The sequence below is a fragment of the Cervus canadensis genome, chromosome 6 (assembly GCF_019320065.1).
Source record: "Cervus canadensis isolate Bull #8, Minnesota chromosome 6, ASM1932006v1, whole genome shotgun sequence".
NCBI lineage: Eukaryota > Metazoa > Chordata > Mammalia > Artiodactyla > Cervidae > Cervus > Cervus canadensis.
The window spans coordinates 42,165,105-42,187,797 of record NC_057391.1 but is presented as its reverse complement, the minus strand read 5'-3'; the positions used below and the strand labels follow the sequence as shown (position 1 = coordinate 42,187,797).

Here is a 22,693-nt window from a genome sequence, read left to right as displayed (position 1 = left end):
ACTGCAACTAGAGAGAAGCCCCTGCTTGCTGCAACTAGAGAAAGCCTGAGAACAACAATGAAGAGACTGTGCACCACAACAAAGACCCAACCAAAAAACAAAAAATTAGCCAAAATTGTATTTTATGATCAAAACCAATGCAGTCCCATTATGGCAAACAGTTGATGAAGAGAATCAGGTTGAAACCACTAACCAATAAGTGATTACTTTTTTAAGGCACCTCCTCTATTAAGAAGGAACTTAGGATAGTTTCACAAACTCAAGAGTGGGCAAAACACAGGGACTCACAAATGGGTCCAGTGATAAAGCAATGAAGAAAGAATCAAGGGAAATAGTAACCTTTGACTATGTCTCAATTCCTTTACTGGTAAAATAAGAACAACCAAGAAAGAAAAACAACACTGATCTGAGACGTGCGGTAACCCAGAGTGTTTTTTCCCCTTATCCATGTTCTCCCTACAAAACAGCTTCAAAGCTGGAGAAGGTAAGTAGGTAAGGAAAAATATGAGTAGGCAAAGATAACCATAATCTGTTGAGCAACCTTTCCTCATATCCACACAAAGGGCCAATGAGTTTCTCCTATTCTTCTTTCACCTCCACACAAAATAAACAGAATCCTAGGGAAAAAAACTTGACTTTATTCTGGCTTGTTTGTGAGTTTATATTTATTACTACTGAAGACAGATCCAGAAATCTCTCCTTGCCTTCCTGAAGGAATTCTTACTGTAAGGAACTCCTTACTGAATTCACAAGAATCCATTGTCTTTTGGGTCTAGCTGCAGGAGTAGTAGTCTCTGATAAACAGCCTCTTAATTGCAATCCAGTGAAAACGCTACAAAGATAATGTTCGAGAGAAGTAGAGGAGGAAACAGCCTCCCATGGCCTCAAAGGAGAAAAAGTGCCATTAACTCTGTATTAAATACCAATACACTAAAATAAGAGACATACATGTGAGTTTCACTTTGGAACAGTAAAAGCAATGAGCAAGAAGAGCTTTTGAGGAAAAAAAAAAAGGTTTTTCTTTAAAGCCAAGACAGACATAATGAGAAAAGAAACAATTGGTAAGCCCACTACAAAGAAGCAAACAAACAAAAAAACACCCAAATTTCCGTCTTTTAGTATTGCTTTGTAGAATATTAATTAAAACTAACTCTTCTCTAGTAACCTGCTCAGAAGTCAAATATATACATGCCCACAGGATTCCTACAAGCCTGGGCCAAATTCAATTATTAAGTCAGTGTAGTGAAAGTATTTTAGAACAATTTTGTTTATTTGGCTACATAAAAGTCTGACTCTAAAACAATGCTTTAAAATTCCAGAATAGGAAAACTGCTGTTACTCAAAAGATAACTGAGTTTCACTTATCTCTCTTCTTTTTATATCACCTGCTAATAATCAAAAATCATTTTAATCAGTTATATAACATCTTAACTCTTAAAATCTAAAGGACAACATCTAAAATATTTATAAAATGCCTAGGGGAAAATGTGACATTAAAATATAAAATGAAAAACTTCTTTTTAATGAATATTCCAAGAATAAAATTATTACCATACTGATCTTGAGAGTAACTATTTTCTCCTTCCAATCAGTCATACTTACCTTTTTACTCTTTTCCATCATTAGCCTTTATCTTGTTCCACCTTCTAATCTACTCATACCTCAACCAACCACAATTCTGCCTAACCCAATACTTCTAAAAAATACATGTATCTAGTTATATATGTCAAACCATACTTGGGCACAGATATAAATCTCTTTAAGTATAACCACCCCTCATTAGTATAATCATTAGGAAATTATGTCCTGAGTAGATGAATCTGCTAGAGAATTAAAGTTTATTTTTTTAAACCCTACAACTAAGATTAAAATATACCTTATACTTAAATAAAAGCCACTATAAAATAACTTAATCAAAGGTCAGAAAGGAAAAGAATGAGATATAAATATTGGGAAAGAAAAAAAGGAAAAAGTAATTTTAGGGCATATTCTCACACATGGACTGTTAGCACAAACACATGTGACATGTGAATTTAACCTTTTTGATGGCTGAGAATAACCACTGTATTTTTCTATGAAAAACTATGTCATCTAGCCCTAATGATGTAAAGCCAAATGCTGCTATACTAAATGGCCCCAGGGTACTAAGTTTTAATACTGTATTTTTTGTCTCTTTCTCACAGTTGGTGTGTTCAGCTCTAACAGCACATTCCTCCCCTAATGTGTAATGTGCCTCCTTTTTAAAAATTATTTTGGCCACCAAGCATGGAAGATCTTAGTTCCCTGGCCAGGAAACAGGGTGTCTTAACCACTGGACTGCCAGGGAAGTCCCATCAGGTACCTCCTTTAATATGCTATGAGCTATAACCAAGTGAAAGAGTCAGTCGCTCAGTCATGTCCAATTCTTTGTGACCCCAAGGACTGTAGCCCACCAGGCTTCTCTGTCCATAGAATTCTCCAGGCAAGAATACTGGAGTGAGTTGCCCCATTCCTTTCTCAAGAGGATCTTCCTGACCCAGGGATTGAACCCAGGTCTCCCACATTGCAGGCGGATTTTTTACCATCTGAGGTGACTTAGTAAAATGCGGTGACTATGTTCCTGGAAGCTATAAAAGTACACTTTTAGGAAAAGTACGTGAATTTTAGGACTCACACTTAAAGAATACAGACTTTCTAGTGTATACGCAAGTTCTCAGCTATGTATACAAAGAAGTTTCTAAGGGAATTAAAACTATTAAGAGTTTCTAACAGATTTCCCTGGTGGCTGAGGCGGTAAAGTGTCTGCCTACAATGCGGGAGACCTGGGTTCAATCCCTGGGTTGGGAAGATCCCCTGGAGAAGGAAATGGCAACCCACTCCAGTACTCTTGCCTGGAAAACCTCATGGATGGAGGAGCCTTGCAGGCTACAAGTCTATGGGGTCACACAGAGTCGGACACGACTGAGCGACTTCACTTCACTTCACATAGGTGTAAAATTATGATTAGATAAAGGACCACCTTCATTTCATAATCAGGTCAAATGCAGCAGATCCAGGAGCAGTGGGTAAAGACATGTGATTTGTGTACTGAAAATGATCATTGTTCTTTAATTCGTAAGAGATTGCCTTATGTTTCAGAAAGGGCAGACTAGTTTGAACATTAGCCCAAAGAATGTCTGTAACTTATAAATGTAATAATTTCCAAACATTAAAGAAAAAAAGAAATGCTATTTAATGTGTTCAAATACACATAACAAGTCAAGTTAATAAAGAACAATTTCTAACTAGGACTCTTGAGTACATTCCTAATACAAATAAATAGGAAACTAAACATGTCAAATATAAGTGCCTCTCAAGCAATTTGCTCTCTGTTAGGTTAACCATTGCCTCGATGACTCTGATTCCATCAGATTATTTCTTACCAAACTATTTTCCCCAGATGTTTTTCAGCCATGGGTGAAAATGACTCTCAGTAGTTATAACCCAACAATTTTCTGAACCTCAGAAGAGTTACACCACATCAAAACTCAAGATGGACTCATTAGCAGACTTCAAACCTTACACAGCTGACTTTGCAAACCAGAAAAAGCACATCCCTGGCAATTTCCATTGACCTCTAATATTTCCGAAATTAATATAGTATTGATGTGACTCAAATTGTATTATTTTTAAATAAATTTTATTTATTTCTACTTTTTTTAAAAGTTAACACACACATGATTTCAAAAACTACATGGCATTTCATTTGTATTATAAGTATGAAGCACACATTAATTTAAAAAAATGCTATACAAAAATAACATTTTTCATCTATGAAACTGGTAATACGATACAAAATCGTAATGCCTCACATTAGGTAAGTCCAGAGTAATAAGCTCTCATGCCTTGCTGAGGTGACTGTACCACTTTTCCAAAAGACTGATAAAAATGTTCACTTATTGAATCTTAAGGAATAAATAATAATATCCATCAATCAAACCCTAAGGAAAGAAGTTTCCTAAGGAAATAAAATATTTCAGAATTTATAGCAGCAGACATCTGAAATAACCTAAAAACAATAGAAGTGTAGTTAATTTGGGTGTTTTACAGCCATTAATGATCTAATGATATGAAACAATTTTCTCAACAATAAGTGAAAAAAGAATACTATTAACTGTATTAGTTAAAACATACATTATACATATATCTCTGTCTCCTTTCATATAATCACAGAAAAAATGGAAAGAAAATTTATCTGCAAATAATGATTAAGAGGAGTCTCCAGGGCTACAGTCCATGTCACTGCCAGGAGTCAGACATAGCTGAGCACACACGCATGCACGTAATGATACTCTCTAGGAAATACTATATTTGGTTTTATTTTGTTCTTGTTATAACTTTGCCACACTGCTCAAATTAAAAAAAAAAAAAAAAAAAAACCTTCACATATGAAATAATCACATAAATTAATGGAAAAGAGAAATCAAAACCAAATGTCTGGTCCATAAGGCTGTGAAAAAATACTGAGATGCTGTTTACAAAGGGCTTCCCTTGCGGCTCAGGCAGTAAAGAATCCGCCTGCAATGCGGGAGACCTGGGTTCAATCCCTGGGTTGGGAAGATCCCCTGGAGAAAGGAAAGGCTACCCACTCCAGTATTCTGGCCTGGAGAATTCCATGGACTGTATACTCCATGGGGTCGCCAAGAGTCAGACACAGCTGAGCAACTTTCACTTTTCTTACTGTTTAAAACAGTTTTTAAACAGGAAAATAGTTCATACTGTATTTTATAACAAGAGAATTTTTAAAATATATATTTTAGCATACAGAAGTAGCATTTAAAGGAACATACACAAACTGCCAAATTTATAAACCAAAATAGAGCACTTATAAGCACTTACACTTTGTTAAAAATGGCAAAACATCATTACTTTTTATAATGAATGTTTTACCTCTGTAAAAAGCTTACAGTAATAGAAAGTCTTCCTAACACTGTTTAAATTATAAATGATACTTGCAAGGAAACAACCCAAGAGTTTAATGAAGTTGCCATTAAAATAAGTAAGTAGTCACTGATTAAAAGTATAAAAATAAGTAGTCACTGATTAAAAGTATATATCAAAATTAATCATACTTTATCTTTTTATACCTTAAAATACTGCGACTGAGTTACATTGGATTTAGAGTGTTATAAAACTAGCAATCATACATATGCTGAAGCTATATATACTACAGTCCTCGAAAAATTAAAGTTCCTGCCACCCAATAGAGGTAATGTGACTATTTAAAAACCAAAACTTTTGTGCACAGCCTACATTATATCTTACTGGGCACACCAGATACTATTCTCAAGTCTTTTCAAGTCATGAGTGTATGTGTGTGTGTCTGTCAGTTGTGTCCTACTCTCTGTGACGCCATGGACTATAGCTTCTCTATACACAGAATTCTCTAGGCAAGAATACTAGAGTGGGTTGCCACTCCCTTCTCCCGGTCACTTACTCAAAGCCAAAATTAAATTCTCCCAACTCTGTAACTGGTCATCACTGGACCCAGGATTTTATAACAACACAGAGAATCAAGATAATTGTTATACATTAAGGATTAAGTGGATTCAGTGTTTAGCTCCCTCAAATGAAAAATACTTGATTCTGCATAACCAGCAACACTTTAATATATTTCAGTCAGTACCAAAAGAAAACCAGTGCCAAAAAAAAAACCTAAGAGACACAGCTTTTGTGAGCAGGAAAGAATGCCTCAGGTAGAGGAACTAAAATCTAAGAACTGAATTAAGGGCTAAAAATTCTGAATTCTAATCACAGATAAGACAGTGACCCAACCTAAATTTTATCTCAACCACATATTCTCAACCACAAATGGAGACTTATTCAAAAATGAGTCATAAAATGTTTGAAAAAAATTAAAACTTAAATGTTTAACCAAGAGAAAGAATTCATTTTCCTAACCTGGTCCACATATAGACAAATCCCAATGGCCCTGAAATCAGTACTGGTAAGTATGGCAACTAAAAAAGGTTTAAAGTATGTTTAACAACTGGGGGGATGGCATTTTAGTACCTTAGTTTAATCATAGCTGAGTGCATAAAGAGGTTTATGCTGTCAGTACTGTCCTAACAAGAAAGGTACAGCACAGCCTTACCTACAAAATGATTAAAAATGTGCAGTTCAAGAAAAAAGATAATGATAACTATATATACAATAAGAGTATAAAACATTATTCACTATTTATTATCACATATTGAAGTCTTAAAATAATTTATGTTGAATATGTAAGCACAGCTTTAAACTGTATATATACTCTGTATTTAATCATTCTCAAGTATTTCTATACTAAATACTTTAACCTTTAACTCTTTAACCATATTAGTCCTTACTGCCTTCATTCATCATCTTTGTTATGTGCCCCTTTTTTGGATCTCAGTATTTTTATCTTTATGAAAAAGCCATATTATTGACATTCTTCATTTAGTAAGTTAAAACTAAGATGAAATTGTTTCTAATTTCTTAAACTTAGGACACTGGGTAAAATTAATGATAAGAAAATTAATGAAACAGCTTAACAGCACAGCTTGGAAATTATTATATGAAAAAAAGCCTCCAGGGGGTGGGGATAGGAAGGGAGGACAGAACTTTGCAAATGGAAATATGGCAGATTACTTAAATGACCTGCCTACTAAAAACTGAAAATGCTGAATTAAAAGCAACAACTGAAGTATTTTTCAGCTTGAAAATTTTATTTCTGTCATATCTTACACCCATTTCTCTCCCAAGTGTTTTCACATTTGCATATAAATACTTAAACTTTTAAAAATAATTGTTTTTTAAAGTCTTGGTGTACTAATTCTATCATTTCAGCATTTCCAGGTCTATTTCTTTTTTTTTGTTTTTTTTGTTTTTTTTTTCCAGGTCTATTTCTATTGACTGATTTTTCTTTTAGCTATGGATGATATTTTCCTACTTATTTGCATATCCAATTAACACAGAATTCAAGATAATGATTCCTTCTAGAACAGAAAAAGAATCTTCTAAGACACCAGTTGTATTTTATTTCTTTGATGGAGTGATGGGTATAGTGTTTACTTCTAGTCTTTAAACCATATGTGACTCTCTATATATATGCTGTAGTTCTTGAAAAAAAATACTGTAAAAACTTAAGTTAGATGCTTTGAAAAGGTTCAGTGGGAAGAAAAAGGAGGGCAGCAAGGGAAGGACAAAACTGTAACGGACACAGTAGGGAACTCCAGGGCTCCATCCACTGCATATACATACACATGTATACACACACACAGGCTGGAAAAAAGTCAGAATTAACTTTTGCAGACCTGTGTAATCTAATAAAAATTACAACAACCAAGAAAGCTTAGCAAAGAAAGAAGCTCCTGCACTGAAGTGAGAGAGCAATATGGTGTTTCTAATTGCCTACCTACCATTCCCCACTCCCCAGTGCAACAAAGGCAGTAAGGATGGCGACGCACACCTGTTGAAGGCTAATAGTGCCAAGGGAGCAATACAAACCTTACTTTCAAAGAACTGTGACTGAACGCTACGACCTGCCTGGCAACTTCCTCAAAAACTGGCACAAGATGCTTTTGTCCTGCCTGACTTGGAGCACTCCCAGGGCAAGCAGCCTAGAGGAGGGGAAAATAGGCAGGATAACACATAGAGAGCTAAAAGCCTGGCAAGTGATAGCTTGAGAAAGGAGATACATTGGGAGAAACGAGCTTTGTAAATTCTCATATATAACAAGGAATCTAGAAGTCCACACGTAGTCCCAAGGCTGAACGCACACACAGAAAAGGTCTAAGAAGACCCTAGACTTTCACCTCTAGCTGACCTTTAGGCCCCATCCAAATAGGAAATGAACATTAAGGCAGGGTTGTAAATAGCCCAGCTAAGCACTAGAGTAGCCAAACACAGAACCATCCAACTAAAAGTAGGACAGTAATTTTTTTCTTTTTCTTTTATACTTTTATGGTCTCCAGGTGTTCAAGGGAACTGGGTCAAAATACTAGTTGATCGCAAGGTTAATGGAACATAGACTTCAATAACCACACACGACAAAGAATACACACATAACAAAAATAGTTTAGAAAAGACACTACACAAACAACAGTGAAATTAACAATAACCCACAATAAGAAGCAACAAAAAACCCTGAGGAGGGGAGGAATCTGATGTCTAAAGTCAATATACAATATTCAAAATGTACAAAAGATTATGTGGCATGCAAAGAAACAAGAATTCTTGTATAGAAATTTATTATATATATTTTACCACAATATTTCTTTAAAGCAAGGAAAGGCAGAGAAGGAACCATTATGTGAATGTGAGCAGCAGTCACTTAGGAAATATGACAGATTGACAGAAAGAGTGCTATTTGATTAGTAATTACTTAAAATGTGAACTATGACCAATTATATAAACAAGTGAACAGTAACAGTACGTGAACCGAGAACTTCCAGATTTACAAGCCGGATTTAGAAAAGGCAGAGGAACCAGAAATCAAACTGCCAACATCCACTGGATCACAGAAAAAGCAAGAAAATTCCAGACAAACATATACTTCTGCTTCATGGACTATGCTAAAGCGTTTGACTGTGTGGATCACAACAAACTGGAAAATTCTTAAAGAGATGGGAATACCAGACCACGTTATCTGCCTCCTGAGAAACGTGTATACAGGTCAAGAAGTAACAGTTACAATTGGACATGGAACAACAGACTGGCTCAAAATCAGGAAAGAAGTATGTCAAGGCTGTATATGGTCACCCTGCTTATTTAACTTATATGCAGAGCACATCATGCAAAATTCCAGACTGGATGAACCTCAAGCTGGAATCAAGACTGAGGGGAGAAATATCAGTAACCTCAGATATGCAGATGACACCACCCTTATGGTAGAAAGCGAAGAGGAATTAAAGAGCCTCTTGATGAAAGTGAAAGAGGAGAGTGAAAAAGTTGGCTTAAAACTCAACATTGAAAAAACTGAGATCATGGCATCTGGTCCCATCACTTTATGGCAAATAGATGAAGGAAAAAGTGGAAACAGTGAGAGACTTTATTTTCTTGGGCTTCAAAATCACTGCAGTTGGTGACTGCAGCCATGAAATTAAAAGACGCTTGCTCCTTGGAAGAAAAGCTATGACAAACCTAGACAGTATATTGAAAAGCAGAGACATTACTTTGCCAACAAAGGTCCAGCTAGTCAAAGCTATGATTTTTCCAGTAGTCATGTACGGATGTGAGAGATGGACCACAAAGAAGGCTGAGTGCCGAAGAATTATGCCTTCAAACTGTGATGCTGGAGAAGACTCTTGAGAGTCCCTTGGACTGCAAGGAGAAAAAATCCAGTCAATCCTAAAGGAAATTAACTCTGAATATTCACTGGAAGGACTGATGCTGAAGCTGATGGTCCAATATTTTGGCCACCTGATGCGAAGAGTTGACTTGATGGAAAAAACCATCATGCTAGAAAAGATTCAAGGCAGAGAAGGGGATGAGAGAGGCCAAGATGGTTAGATGGCATCACTGACTTAATAGACATGAGTGAGCAAACTCCGGAAAGTAGTGAAGGACAGGGAGACCTGGCATGCTGCAGACCACAGAGTCACAAAGAGTCGGCCATGACTGAGCAGCTGAACAGCAACAATAAACAAGCAAAATGTAAACTCTACCAAAAAAAAATTGGCAAAGGACTTACACAGACCAGAAAAGATACACAACTGGCTAATGGGCACTAAAAATACACTCAACATCATTAGCCATGCTGCTGCTGCTGCTAAGTCACTTCAGTCGTGTCTGACTCTGTGTGACCCCATAGACGGCAGCCCATCAGGCTCCGCCGTCCCTGGGATTCTCCAGGCAAGAACACTGGAGTGGGTTGCCATTTCCTTCTCCCATGAGGGAAATGCAAATCAAAATCACAGTGAGATACCTATATCCACTAGGATGGCTATAATTAAAAAATAAACAGGGAATTCCCTGGCAGTCCAGTGGTTAAGACTCAACCCTTTCACCACCATAGCTCCAGGTTCAATCCCTAGGCAGGGAACTAAGATCCTGCAAGTTGCATGATGAAGCATAAATAAATAAAATGGCAAACTTCAGTGAGGATACAGAGAAATTAGAACCCTTGGACATTGTCAGTGAGAACGTAAAATGGTGCAGTCACTACAAAACAGGTGGTGGTTCCTCAAAAAACAAAAAGTAGGATTATCACACATGTCTGTGTGCTAGGCTGCTCCAGTCATGTCTGACTCTTTACCACCCCATGGACTGTAGCCCACCGGGCTGCTCTGTCCATGGAATTCTGCAAGAATATTGGAGTGGGTTGCTGTGCCCTCCACCAGGGGCTCTTCCAAGATTACCATACGACCGAGTAATTCCATTCCTAGGAACCTATCCCAAAGAACAGAAAACAGGTATTTAAACAAAAACTTGTATGTCAGCATTCATAGGAGCTATTCACAATAACCAAAAGGTAAAAACAACCAAAACACCTATCAACTGATGAATGGATAAACAAATATGGTATATCCATAAAATGGAATATCATTCAGTCATAGAAAGAAATGAAGTGCTGATACATGCTACAACACAGATGGATCTAGAAAGAGTTATGCTAAGTGAAAGAAGCAGATACAAAAGGTAACATACTGTATGATCCCATTTACATGAAATACCCAAACTAGGTAAATCCATAGAGGTAGGAAACAGATGAGTGTTTGCCAGCGGCTGTAGGGAGAGAGGAACAGGGAGTAACTGCTTAACAGGTTTGGGAATTTTCCTTTTGGAATGATGAAAATGTTTTGAAACTATATAAAGGTTATGGTTGCACAACACTGTGAATGTAGCAAATGCCACCAAACTGTGCACTTTAAAATGGCTGACTTTATATTATGTTAATTTTATCTCAATGAATAAGGTGTTAGAACAGAACTGATAACCTTTTATGAAAACAGGTACTCAAACATGTCAAGTTATTTTACTATCAATATTTACTGCTTCCCAACTAAAACAAAATAACACAAATATTTCTTAAACTATCTGAAGATGCTCCTAACCTTTTCCTAAATCACAATATTTCTCTAGAAAAAGAGTGGTATTACAGAAAGCTTCTCAGGTATAATTTACTCAAAGATTTATCTACACTAAAATCTAAAAGGTATTTTTTGAAAGTTCAATAAGGTTTTAAACTTATTCACCATGAGCAAAAAGACCAAACAAAACTCAGAAACTCAGCTATCCCAAGTTACTTTGGCCTTTATACTTAAAAAGCACAATACAAAAATTTCCATTATTTCTCATGATAACTTTTACAATATAGTTTCAAATGGGCTAAATGACTTGGCCAGTACTCACTACAAGGACTATTTCCCTTCTGACAGTCACTTCCCCTTGCTATATGTCACCAAGGACTGAAACTTTTCCGAGTCTTGTTTATCTCCTGATCTCCAGTTAGTCTCCAGGTACTGTAAGTTTTTTCTTCAAGAGGCACAAGTACTTGAGCTTGACATGCTGTGTCTCCCACTCATCAACAGTGTGAAAGTTGGTGGTAACCTTCCCTTTTTTGCCTTACTTTCTGATCTGTATAATAGGAATAAGAGTCACACTTCAGAGACTTGCTGTGAGAATGTGTCCAAAACATTTAGCAAATTCCTATCATATAACAAACACTAAACTGCCATCACTATTATTACTGTTCTGTTTTCACTAAGATTTTCCTAGGACAGGCTGTCACTGCTAGATTATATCCACTAGATTATGTCTGTACCTCCTCAACTGGCTTTCCTCATTCCTCTTTTAGCAGTCCAAAGGATACTGCACATCATAATCAGATTTACCTTGCATATATAGAAATACATCCTGTTACTCCCCAGCTGAAAAAACCTTCAATGGGTCACTACTTATTATGACATCCAATCTAATATTCTCTGCCTTTCATCAGCCTGTTAACTGCTCTTCTCAAACTCTAGTGTACATCGGAATCATATGGATTGTTTGTTAAAAATATATTGCTGGAATCTACTCCTGAAGTTTCCAATTCAGCAAGTATTGAGCAGAGCCTCAGAATTTGCCTCATAATGAATTTCCAGATGATTCTGAGGCTGTTGGCTGAGGAATCACACTTTGAGAAGTACTGCTTAAAATATGACCCTTCTGCCTCCTTAAGGGCTTCCCTGATGGTTCAGGTGGCTAAAGAATTTGCCTGCAATGCGGGAGACCCAGGTTCAATCCCTGGGTTGAGAAGATTCCCCTCGAGGAGTAAATGGCAACCCACTCCAGTATTCTTGCCTGGAGAATTCCTTGGACAGAAGTGCCTGGCGGGCTACAGTCCAAGGGCTCGAAAAGAGTCAGACAAGACTGAGTGACTAACATTTTCATACTTTCGTTCTGCCTCCTTAATCTTATTTCTCCCTACTACCTAAAAAGAATATACAACTTTCATTAGTTTTACAGGGTGTGCCCAATTCTCCTGACCCTGCTATAACTCTGCTGCCCCCAAATACTTTCCTGACTATCCAAATCACACCCATCCTTAAAGCCTGTGGTTCTCAACACCTCCTGCACATTACAAACATCTTGGGGAGGATTTTAAAAACTAGGAGTAGGGGAATTATCTGGCAGTCCAGTGTGCAGGACAGGGGCACAGGTTCAATCCCTGGTCAGGGAACTAAGACCCCACAAGGTACACAGTGAGGCCCCAAAACAAAAAAACTATGAATGTCTGGTTCAACTGATCCTGGGACAAGAGTCCCCATGTGATTCTAATAAGCAGCAAAATTGAGATCCCTACTTTACCTTCAATCTTCTTCCCATCAGAATTAATGAGTGCTCACTGAATTTTCTGCACCCCCCCAAATTCCGATAGTGCTATTAGAGTGTATCAAGTTTGCACTTAGTTACATATGAAACCATGTTACTCTCCACCTTTTAAATTCATTCTCAAGCTTGATCAATGATTATATCTTGAAGTTCATTCTTAACTACAATACTACTATGGTGATAATACACGGTAGGAACTCAGTGTGTTTCCTCACCAATTGTGCATTCAAATTGAAATTCAGAGCCTTAAATACTTCTACTCTATCCAGTTCAGGAAACTATACTCCCTCTTTTTTTAAATGCAGTTCTGCAACAAACTCCTTTTGTTACTGTGAGTCATTTAACTCCTTCCTCCCCCAATAAATAAACTGAAAAAAACCCTAATGTATCAAAATGTTGCTGTGAATAATAAAATGATTAATAGCATCATAAATGGCTTCACAGTTGCTTCCTTAGAGCAAATGGCCTTTTCTAAATCCATTAAAGACTGTTTCAAAACAGTTAAAGAGAATCAAAGCCCACATATTTAAAGATGCTGAAGCTCTGAATAGTTCTATGATTTGTTTTCTCAACAGATGTGCATCCTTCAAGCCCTGAATTCACCAGATGCATATTAAATTAATCTGTACTTTCAGTTTTACATAACACTCCACTCTAGTTTTATAAATATACCACTACATAAAGTAGAACTCCACTGTTGCTTTACGACATTAAATATTAACAGATTATCTCCACTGTGCAAAGAAAAAAATACATTAAGATTCATTTTAATGCAGTCAAATAAGTGCTTGCTAAATATAGGCTATAATATCTTCATTATTTTTGAACTGGTTGATTTCTATCTAGAATATGAAAAGTAACAAATTTGCTCTTAACTAAAGATCCAGTGACACCTAGTATTTAAAAATACTAACTCAACACTTCATAAATTAACTAATTTAGGATTTCAACTAAATAATTTAGTTGAATTACAGTCTACTTAAATTTCTTGGAAATTTTACTTCTTATAAAATTGTTTATCCTCATTAAGAGAATGAACTGGTATATTATATCAGAAACAACTGGAATAGAAGTCAGGAGACTTGGGTTCCAGTGTGATTCATCAGCTATACAATCTAGATCAAGTCTCAGTCTCTCTATACTTAAGTAATCTCAGCTGTAAAATGAGAAAGTCTAACTCGACCATTTCCAAGTTTTCTTTTACTTTATGATTCCATAATCTATGAAACTCAAGAAACATAAGCATTAACCAGATGGATCCCATTAAAGGCAAAACGAACTTATGTATTGATTGATTGGGAGAGCATCTATCTTTGGAAAACCTAAGTGCTATCACACAAACAGATCGTTCCTCATGTCTGTTTTTATTGAACTAGGTGAAAAAGAAAACAAAATCCATCAAGCATGGAGTTTTTAAACATTTTCTGCATCATACTCTAGATTACTGGAATATTTGGATGTCACAATACCAATTTAAGGTTAAAGCATTTTGGAAAATAGGTGTCCTAGAAAACCAGGACAGGACAGTTAAAAAGCCAACTGAAAGAGGATTCTAACAATTAGTACTTGAGCTATGTGAGAAATAGTGCGTCAGGACAGCATTACTTTCAAAACAGTTATTTCCACTCTGAATCCGAATTTGAAGTATCAGGCAACTATAGCAGTACCTATGATGTCTCTTCCTACTCAGACTTTGCCAGCTCAAGTTTCTGGATGGCCTTCAACAACTGTAATAGGAAGATGACACAGGAGAGGACAGCCAAAGAGAAATCTGTACAGCCGAAACCTGCACGACAATAAAATGCAAGTGGCAAAAGACCTTAACTTTACTGATAGTTCAAAACTCCTGAATTCAGATCTCCTATCAAGCCTCCTTACCACCTGCAATTGCTATGTGGAAAGTACCACATTTAGTTCACATTTCCTAATGCCCCATTACATATCTCAAAGAATTACAGCACCTGTCAATTAACACCTAATGACCCAGCATCAATCTCTGAAATGGAAACTCAAGACTGAACAATTATATCTCAAAATGTTAGAAAAATCTCATTTCAAAACCACCCCCAGGAATTATTTTATTCATTTTATTTCTAAAAAAGAAAAAACTACCCAAGAATTAGGGTGGTGGGAGGGATAAATTGGCAGAGTACAGAGGCTTTTTAGGCATTGAAAATACTCTGTATATTATTACAATGAATAAATGTTACTACACATTTCCAAACCCATAGTATGTACAGTACAAAGAATCAACCCTAAATTAAACTATGGACTTTGGGAGATTATGTGTCAATGTAGGTTCATAGTTATAACAAATGTACTACTTGGGTAGAGAATATTGATAATGCGGGAGGCTATGCATGTGTGGGAACAGACAGTGGATAGGAAATCTCTGTACCTTCCTCTAAACTTTGCTGTGAACCTAAAACTGCTCTAAAAAATAGTCTTGGGACTTCCCCAGTGGTCCAGCAGTTATGATTCCAACCTTCTACTGCAGGGGGTGTGGGTTCAATCCCTGGTAGAGGAACTAAAATCTCCCATGCCATGTGGCCAAAAATAAATGATTAAAGTCTTTTAAAAAAAACTACCAAATTAACATTTTAGGATAGAAAATATTTTAATAAAACAATTGGACATCCCTATGGGCTTCCCAGGTGGCCCAGTGGTATAGAATTCACCTGCCAATGCAGAAGACACAGGAGGCATGGGATTAATCCCTGGGTCAGGAAGATCCCTTGGAGTAGGAAATGGCAACCCAATCCAATATTCTTGCCTGGGAAATCCTACAGACAGAGGAGCCTGGCAGGCTACAATCCATGGAGTCGCAGAGTTGGTCACTACTCAGCAACTAAACAACAAGGCAAAACTCACTACTAAAAGAATAAATTTAGGGATGTCCCTGGTAATCCAGTGGCTAAGACTCCATGCTTCCAATGCAGGGGGCTTGGGTTCGATCCCTGGTTAGGAAAAAAAAAGATCCTGCATGTCAGGAGGTGAGGCCAAAAGATGGAAAATAAAGAAAGAAAGAAAGAATAAGTTTAAGTGGATTCATCAGTAAATTAAAAAATCTTCTTCCAGAAGAAGCTTCTCTTCCAGTTGTAATATAGGGAAAAAACGATCTTTTCTACATCTCCATAATCCACTTTTTTTAGCAGCTTCCACCCATAAGTGGCAAGCAGTAATGACAAGAATGGTTTATTAAGCAAATGATAACAAAGATGTATGAAGGTATATAATGTTCAGATAGTGTGAAATAACAATTACTTTTAACCAACATCTGAGATCTTTCTGTGTAACTCAATATAAAATGCAAGTTCTTTTAGCTACATTTTCACTGACACAACTGAAATTATATAACTTAAATCTACTGAGGGTTTTGATTTTTGAAAAAAAATATGATGAATTCAAAGCCACAAAACATGAAGGGGTGAGGGAATAGGAATCTGAAACAGATGGCATCTCTTTTAATTTTTTTTCCCTGAGTCCATCTTGAACACAATCTCAATAATGTCAAAATCCAATATAGCTCTCCAAATAATTAACCTACAAAACATAAAATGCTAATTCTGAAGTAAATTCATTCTTTTTTTTTTCTTCCCAGCTTCTATATTGGGCAGAAATGAGTAGAGACAAGTTAGATGTTAAATAGAGAAAAACTATCATTACACAAATTCTAAAGTTCTTTCATGAAAACCTACTTTCATTTTTCTGAAGCCACTGAAGCAGTTTCCATCAAGACTGGTGAGAATAAAGTCTGTCTATGATATCAGCCTTTTTTTTCTGGATACGATGATTATTTATCTTTACTAGAGACCAAATCATGGCTCCAAAAAGAAATAAGCTCTAAAATAGAAACATGCTCTGGAAGAATACTCATTTGGTTTGAGTAAAGCATTGCCTGGCATTTCTGAAACATTTCCACAGTAATTCACTTCTGGTTTGGCAATACCAATAAAGTTAACTGTACTTTGTTCATTATATATTCTATTATGCTATATAAACCTTCCCAATCTTTCCTAAGGCTTTCTGAGATCATCCAAGAGACAGACATTAAAGGAAGGTTTAGTCATTTTTAGATTTCCTGACAAGCAAATTCCATAACTGACAACTGCAAAGATTCGTGGAATGGCCACATACGTTGTTTAAGTGGAAAAGGTCATTGAGAAAAGTATCATATGTAACAGTCTCTATTACTGCCCACATTTCTGATATATCTTTTAACAGCTAGTATCCTATGTCTTACACCGAAATAAATTACTTAAGTTTTATGAGAAGATAGAGGAAAAAATGAGAGCTTCTCATGGCTTTACCAAAGCAATATAATATGGTCTCAACTTTAAGATTCAAAAGATGTTGAAAAATAATGATCCAGGAAAACCGTTAAATGCTTACATATAAAGACTTTACAATCTCAGAAAAGCCATTTGAAAGTTGAATAACCTTATAAAAAGTCTACGACTATAGTAAAAACATAATTTCAATTCTTTAAAAAATAGTATAAGTATATCATCAATAATTTAAAATATATCCATCCAGTTATCAATTTGACCAATATCTATTAGGTGCCTATTATGTAGCTGCAGTGATGGATAAAATTTAAAATAGTATTTCTACCTCAATGAGTATGCAACATAGCTGGACAGTTTTATTTAAAAAAAAAAGTTCAACTTTGTTTAAGAAAAACACAAAGGCTGTCACCGCCGCGACCAAGATGGCTGAGAGAGTCGCAGCCTTCCTCAAGAATGTCTGGGCCAAGGAACTGGTGCTAGTGGCATCCTTCGCCATTGTGGGCCTCGCTGTAATCCTGCCCACACTCAGCCCCTACACCAAGTACCCGCTCATGATCAACCGGGCCACACCCTGCAACTAGCCAGTGCCCCTCCAAGACGACGGGAACATGCCCGACGTGCCCAGCCACCCCCAGGACCCCCAGGGACGGAGCCTGAAGAGACTGTGAGCGCCTCGGTTGACAGGGAGCGGCCTCCGCCCCGATGGCCCCAATAAATGCGTGAAAACAAAAAAAAAAAAAGAAAAACACAAAGAAGAAATACATTTGAAAATTCTCTCAAAATTATGGAAAACCTATAAACTTCTCTAAAAAGTAATACTGAATTACACATTTTATAACCACTTTTCACACACACAAAAAAACTATTATTAAAGCAAGTTATTTATCTTTTGAGTATAAAGTACATTTAAAAATTACCAGTAATTCCCTGGTGATCCCGTAGTTAGGACTTTGTGCTTTACTGCAGGGATCGAAGTTTGATTCCTGGTCAGGGAACTAAGGGCTTTCCAGGTGGCTCAGTCATTAAGAAGCTGCCTGCTAACGCAGGAGACATGGAGTTCAATCCCTGGGTCGGGAAGACCTCTGGAGGAGGCAATGGCAAACAATTCCAGTATTCTTGCCTGGAGAATCCCATGGACAGAGTCTGGAGAGCTACTGTCCATGAGGTCGCAAAGAGTCGGACACCACTGAACACGCAGGCACAGGGAACTAAGATCCTGCAGGCCACTCTGCATAACCTCCCCAACCCCCCAAAATTACTAACTTTAAGTTACATCAAAAAGCAAACTATATGAGCTGAAAATCTGACATACAACAGGTTACAAATTAACTGTATCCTTTTAAAGTCTACAAAACAAATTAACATAAAGATTTCAAGTTTCTGAGATATATTTCTACATCATCATCACAAAGACTTAAGGGCAGAAATTCATTCCATTTCACTTATTTTACATACATTACACATATTAAAAAAATCTAAGTTTTACTAACAGTTTAACTCCAAGATGAGTCATGCTACTTGTGTTGATTTTATTTTTAAAATTACAACTACCTTCTATTTTATGCCCCAATTTTAATTCTCTCCAAAGATATGTGATGTTAATTAAGATTTATATACATTACTTTTACAATGTTTTTCTTATCAATCCATACTATACATATCACAAATCTGAAAAAAAAAAACCACCTCTGAAACATTCTTGGTCATTTCAGTTAATGCACACATTCTGCTTTATTTTTCAGAGTTTTAAGAAACTACTAACAACTGAGTTTCACGCCACTTATGATCAGTATCTAGAAGCTACTGAAAGTCCTGCTGTGTATACATGATTTGGAATATTATCCAGTTCTGCTCCTATCTCAAACCTCATTCCACAAAACTGGGCTGCCCTGACTGTGTAAGATTAATCATAATTCATCTTTCAACTGGAAGGTGCTTCCATTTAAAGCTGTTATTTAAATACATTAACCCCCCCTTCTATAAAACTGATTAGAATTCTAACTTATGTTACTTATGAAGAAACTGAATCTCTGGTAGGTTCCATGACTTAACCCAAGGTCAACAACTATCCAGAGGCAGTCCTGGTTCAATCCCAGATTTGCCTAACCTCAAAGCCAATACTTCCACTTGACCACAATTATCTCCTTAAAAGATTAAGAGATAGGCGCAAAAGCAGGGAACCTTGTCTCTCTCTCTTTTTCAACGTTCACTTATCTATTCTGAGACATCTATAACCACACAGAACCTACAATTCAGTCTCTGATTGAAATATAAACGAAGAGGATCTTTCTGCTTCATTTAAACTAGGGCAAGCTCGCTGGCAGGTAAGAAAGATGTTGGCAAAGGCTTGCCTCAACATGTCTCGCTTAGACCTCTATGTTTTGAAGGTCCCCCAAGTCTATTTGTTATAAACACGCATACCTACCAAACAAGGATATGCCAGACTAGACTATAGGTTGGTGCTTTTCAGGATTGCACTTTTCTAAAATTCAGACCAGACTTACTACTGATCTGGGAGACTTGGTTGACTATGTCAATCTGGCACTTCCCAAACATTCGAAACATCATTTATGGGCAACAAACCCAGTTCCACCCTCTTTCTTTTACTCAGTGATGCCTGCACCACTTGGGGAGTGAGGGACCGCTCCTGTAGAGACACCGGGGCTCGAGAGCAGTGAAGGAAGAAGCGGGGGAAGCGCACGGAAGTTGAGAGGAGGGAGGTCTCCTTACCCACCCCACTGCCCTAGCTCTGCCAAGGGCGGCTCCCCGCGGTGCCCAGCCGACTCACAACCCCCACAACCCTCGAAGCCGGGCTCTGTCCCAGCGAGGTGGGCGGAAGAGTCGGGCAATGGAAGTGTGAGATTGCCCCATCTACCCCGCCAGGGTCCAGGCTCTCCTTTTGGACCCAGAGGATGCCCCCCTCTTTCAGAGATAACCCTCCAGGTGGCAAACTCCCCGTCCACATCGGCCGAAGTCTTCAGTATCCGAGGGAGCGCCTCCTCCGCAACCTCGACCGGACCGCCCGAAACTCTCCGTCAGCCGTGACCCCCCAACCCTCCATTCCACCTCCGCAACCCTCTACAGTCACACACGCCGGCCTCCGCCCCACCCAGTATCTCCGCGCTCCCCTCCGCGATTTGGAGAAGGGGGCCCCCCCACAAGCCCCCGGATACACACACACCCTCAGGCTCCAGCCTCCTGGACCCCGTCGAAGACGGAGCGAGTACCTGGTCTGGCCGTGCTCCGGGACTCAGATGGGGCGGGCGCAGTCCCCTCCCGGAGGCGCCGACTGCTTCTCTACCCACCCGCAGCGTTGCCTTCTCTCTTTCCCAGGAAAGGGAGGGAGGAGAGGTGCGGGAGGGGAGGGGGAAGGCGAGGAGCCGAGGGGCGGCTGAAGCCGATCCGGAACCTCTAGCGCTGGCCCCACCCTCGGCCGGGCGCAGAGCACCCTGGCCCTCCCAATAGGACAAACTTAAAGCCGGCAGTGAGAAATGGACAACACCACTTCCGGGTCATCCCCGCCATCGCCCCTCCTTAGCAACCGCGTGGGGTTGCTAAGCGGAAGCGCCTTCAAAGACAACCGCCCCCATTACTTCTGGGACGATCAGGAGGTAACTGGGAACGTGTGCTCCTTTTGGGTAACACAGTCTTACCTTCGCTCCTGGTCTTGGGCTGAGCACCGGCTTCGCTGCCAAAGTCACGAAGCCAATTCTGCTTTTCCCCTCGCTTGTACTCCCCCTACGAGCCTCCAGCCACTGTTTACTCCTGTTCCTCCCTCCCTGAATCCCGGGCGGACCTATTGACTCCTCCTAAAGCTCTCTCAGGTCCCTCCAGGGAGTTACTTTCTGGCGGTTTAGCAAGCATCTCCCTCTTGTGGATTTTCGGTTATGTTTCAACTGGGCTTTTAAATCTCTTCCGTTATAAAATCTTTTTCATGGACTTCGTTTTAATGTGACAAGCCCCTGAAACCCAATGGTGAGAAAGTTTCATCCATCTTCTCTTTTGTTAAGGATTGCACTTGCTTGTGTATGATCTGGAAAGAATTAATTCTTAAAAGAAACAATGAGAAGAGGCCAAAGGAAGCCGTTAATCAAACTTGGGAAGGAGGAAGACATTTAATCTACTCAGTAAACTTTCATTCGTGTACTGTGGACAAGAAAAGTTAATAAGAGACCTCATATAGTCTTGTGTTGAGTGATCTGAGTTTGAAATATATTGGGAAAACCACTTCTTGGAGCAAAAGCCATCTACATAATTAATCCTCTTTTTAGATAAATGACCTATATGTTTACGGCAGTTAAATATTCAGAGAAGTGTAATCGGGCATTCAGAGAAAAATGAGTGAAAATTTTGGCTTAACTTTCCTGTCTTGAACAGATCTGCTTAAAAGCAATAAAGCTTAATAGTAGTTTCTCAATTTGTTCTCTAGTCCAACAGTCCGCAGCCTTTTTGGCGCCGGGGACCGATTTCATGAAAGACAATTTTTCCACCGACCTGGGTTGGGGGGAGTGGTTTTAGGATGATTCAAGCACATTGTGTTTATTATGCACTTTATTTCTACTATTATTACATCAGTTCCACCTCAGATCATCAGGCATTAGATCCCAGAGGTTGGGGACCCCCTGCTCTAGTCCACGGCAGTGGATGTCTTTGCAACTACTGGCTATTGGTCATGATAATTTGGGCATGATAATTTTACTGGTTATCATAGCCTTAGTCACCAATATTGAACAGTTGTCCACCTAGCCAGGGCAGAGGGAATGAGCTTTGGTAACTTTGGTAACTTTAAAGGAACAGCAGATCTGTTAGTTTCCTGTACACGTGAGACAGCATGACAGCATTAAATTAGTTAACCCGAGAGAGTCTGAACAGCAAAACCTGAAGGAAATAACTTCAGGTTCAAATGTCAGTAGTAGGTTGTTAAAGAAGTCTAAAACATTTCAACCCTTGCCCTGGACATGCATACATGTGGGAGTAGATGCAAACAAAATGCACATAAAATCTGAGTACATCTAGTCAGACTTAAAGAACAATTAATTGTTCTCAAAACAAGCTGGATGTAATTAGCAAAATAGAGCTTGGTATTTCAATTGCCAACAGGTTAAATATTTTAAAATTTTTAGTTAGAAAAGTAAACAATAAGCCCAATGAGCAACAACTTATCTAAAATGAAACTGTGGTGGACTTAGATGTCTTTAAATATTAAAAACATAAATACAGTAAATTTGTTCTATAGAAAGAAATGTTTTATTGGGTAATAGTTGGTAGTTTAAGCCAATACAAAACTGCAAATTCCTATGCATCATTCATTTTTCCTGTTGTCTGAAGAAATGTGACATACAATAGCATTTACATCCTCTCTTCTTACAATTTTTAAAAATTATTCAGTTACTTTTGTGTAGGTGTATGAATATCTGGCTTGACTCCTAAATGATCACTTGACTTATTTAAGTCCATTATTTTCAATACACTCACTACTTGGAGACCTCTAAAGATGTATAGCATAGGTGTATACATTTATGAAAACTTGTACCCTAAAAACATATTATTGTATGTAATACAATTTTATTGTATGTAAATCCACCTAAAATACTGATAAAGATTTA

General features: G+C 38.0%; 1 protein-coding gene and 1 pseudogene across 5 annotated transcripts in view; one reads left to right on the top strand and one right to left on the bottom strand.

Annotated features, from left to right (window-relative positions):
• The window catches only part of CSNK1G1 (casein kinase 1 gamma 1), a 161,659-nt gene extending 141,109 nt beyond the window's left edge, over positions 1 to 20,550 (bottom strand). For 2 of the 5 annotated variants that reach the window (XM_043471700.1, XM_043471699.1), the window contains exon 1: positions 20,315 to 20,514. The gene's annotated coding sequence lies outside the window, so the exon portion shown is untranslated. Of the gene's footprint in view, positions 1 to 20,268 lie in introns of all 5 variants that reach the window. The other 3 variants (XR_006270026.1, XM_043471701.1, XM_043471702.1) reach the window with 3 other exon arrangements.
• On the top strand, positions 17,510 to 17,814 carry LOC122443497 (annotated as a pseudogene).
• Positions 20,551 to 22,693: the final 2,143 nt, after the last annotated feature.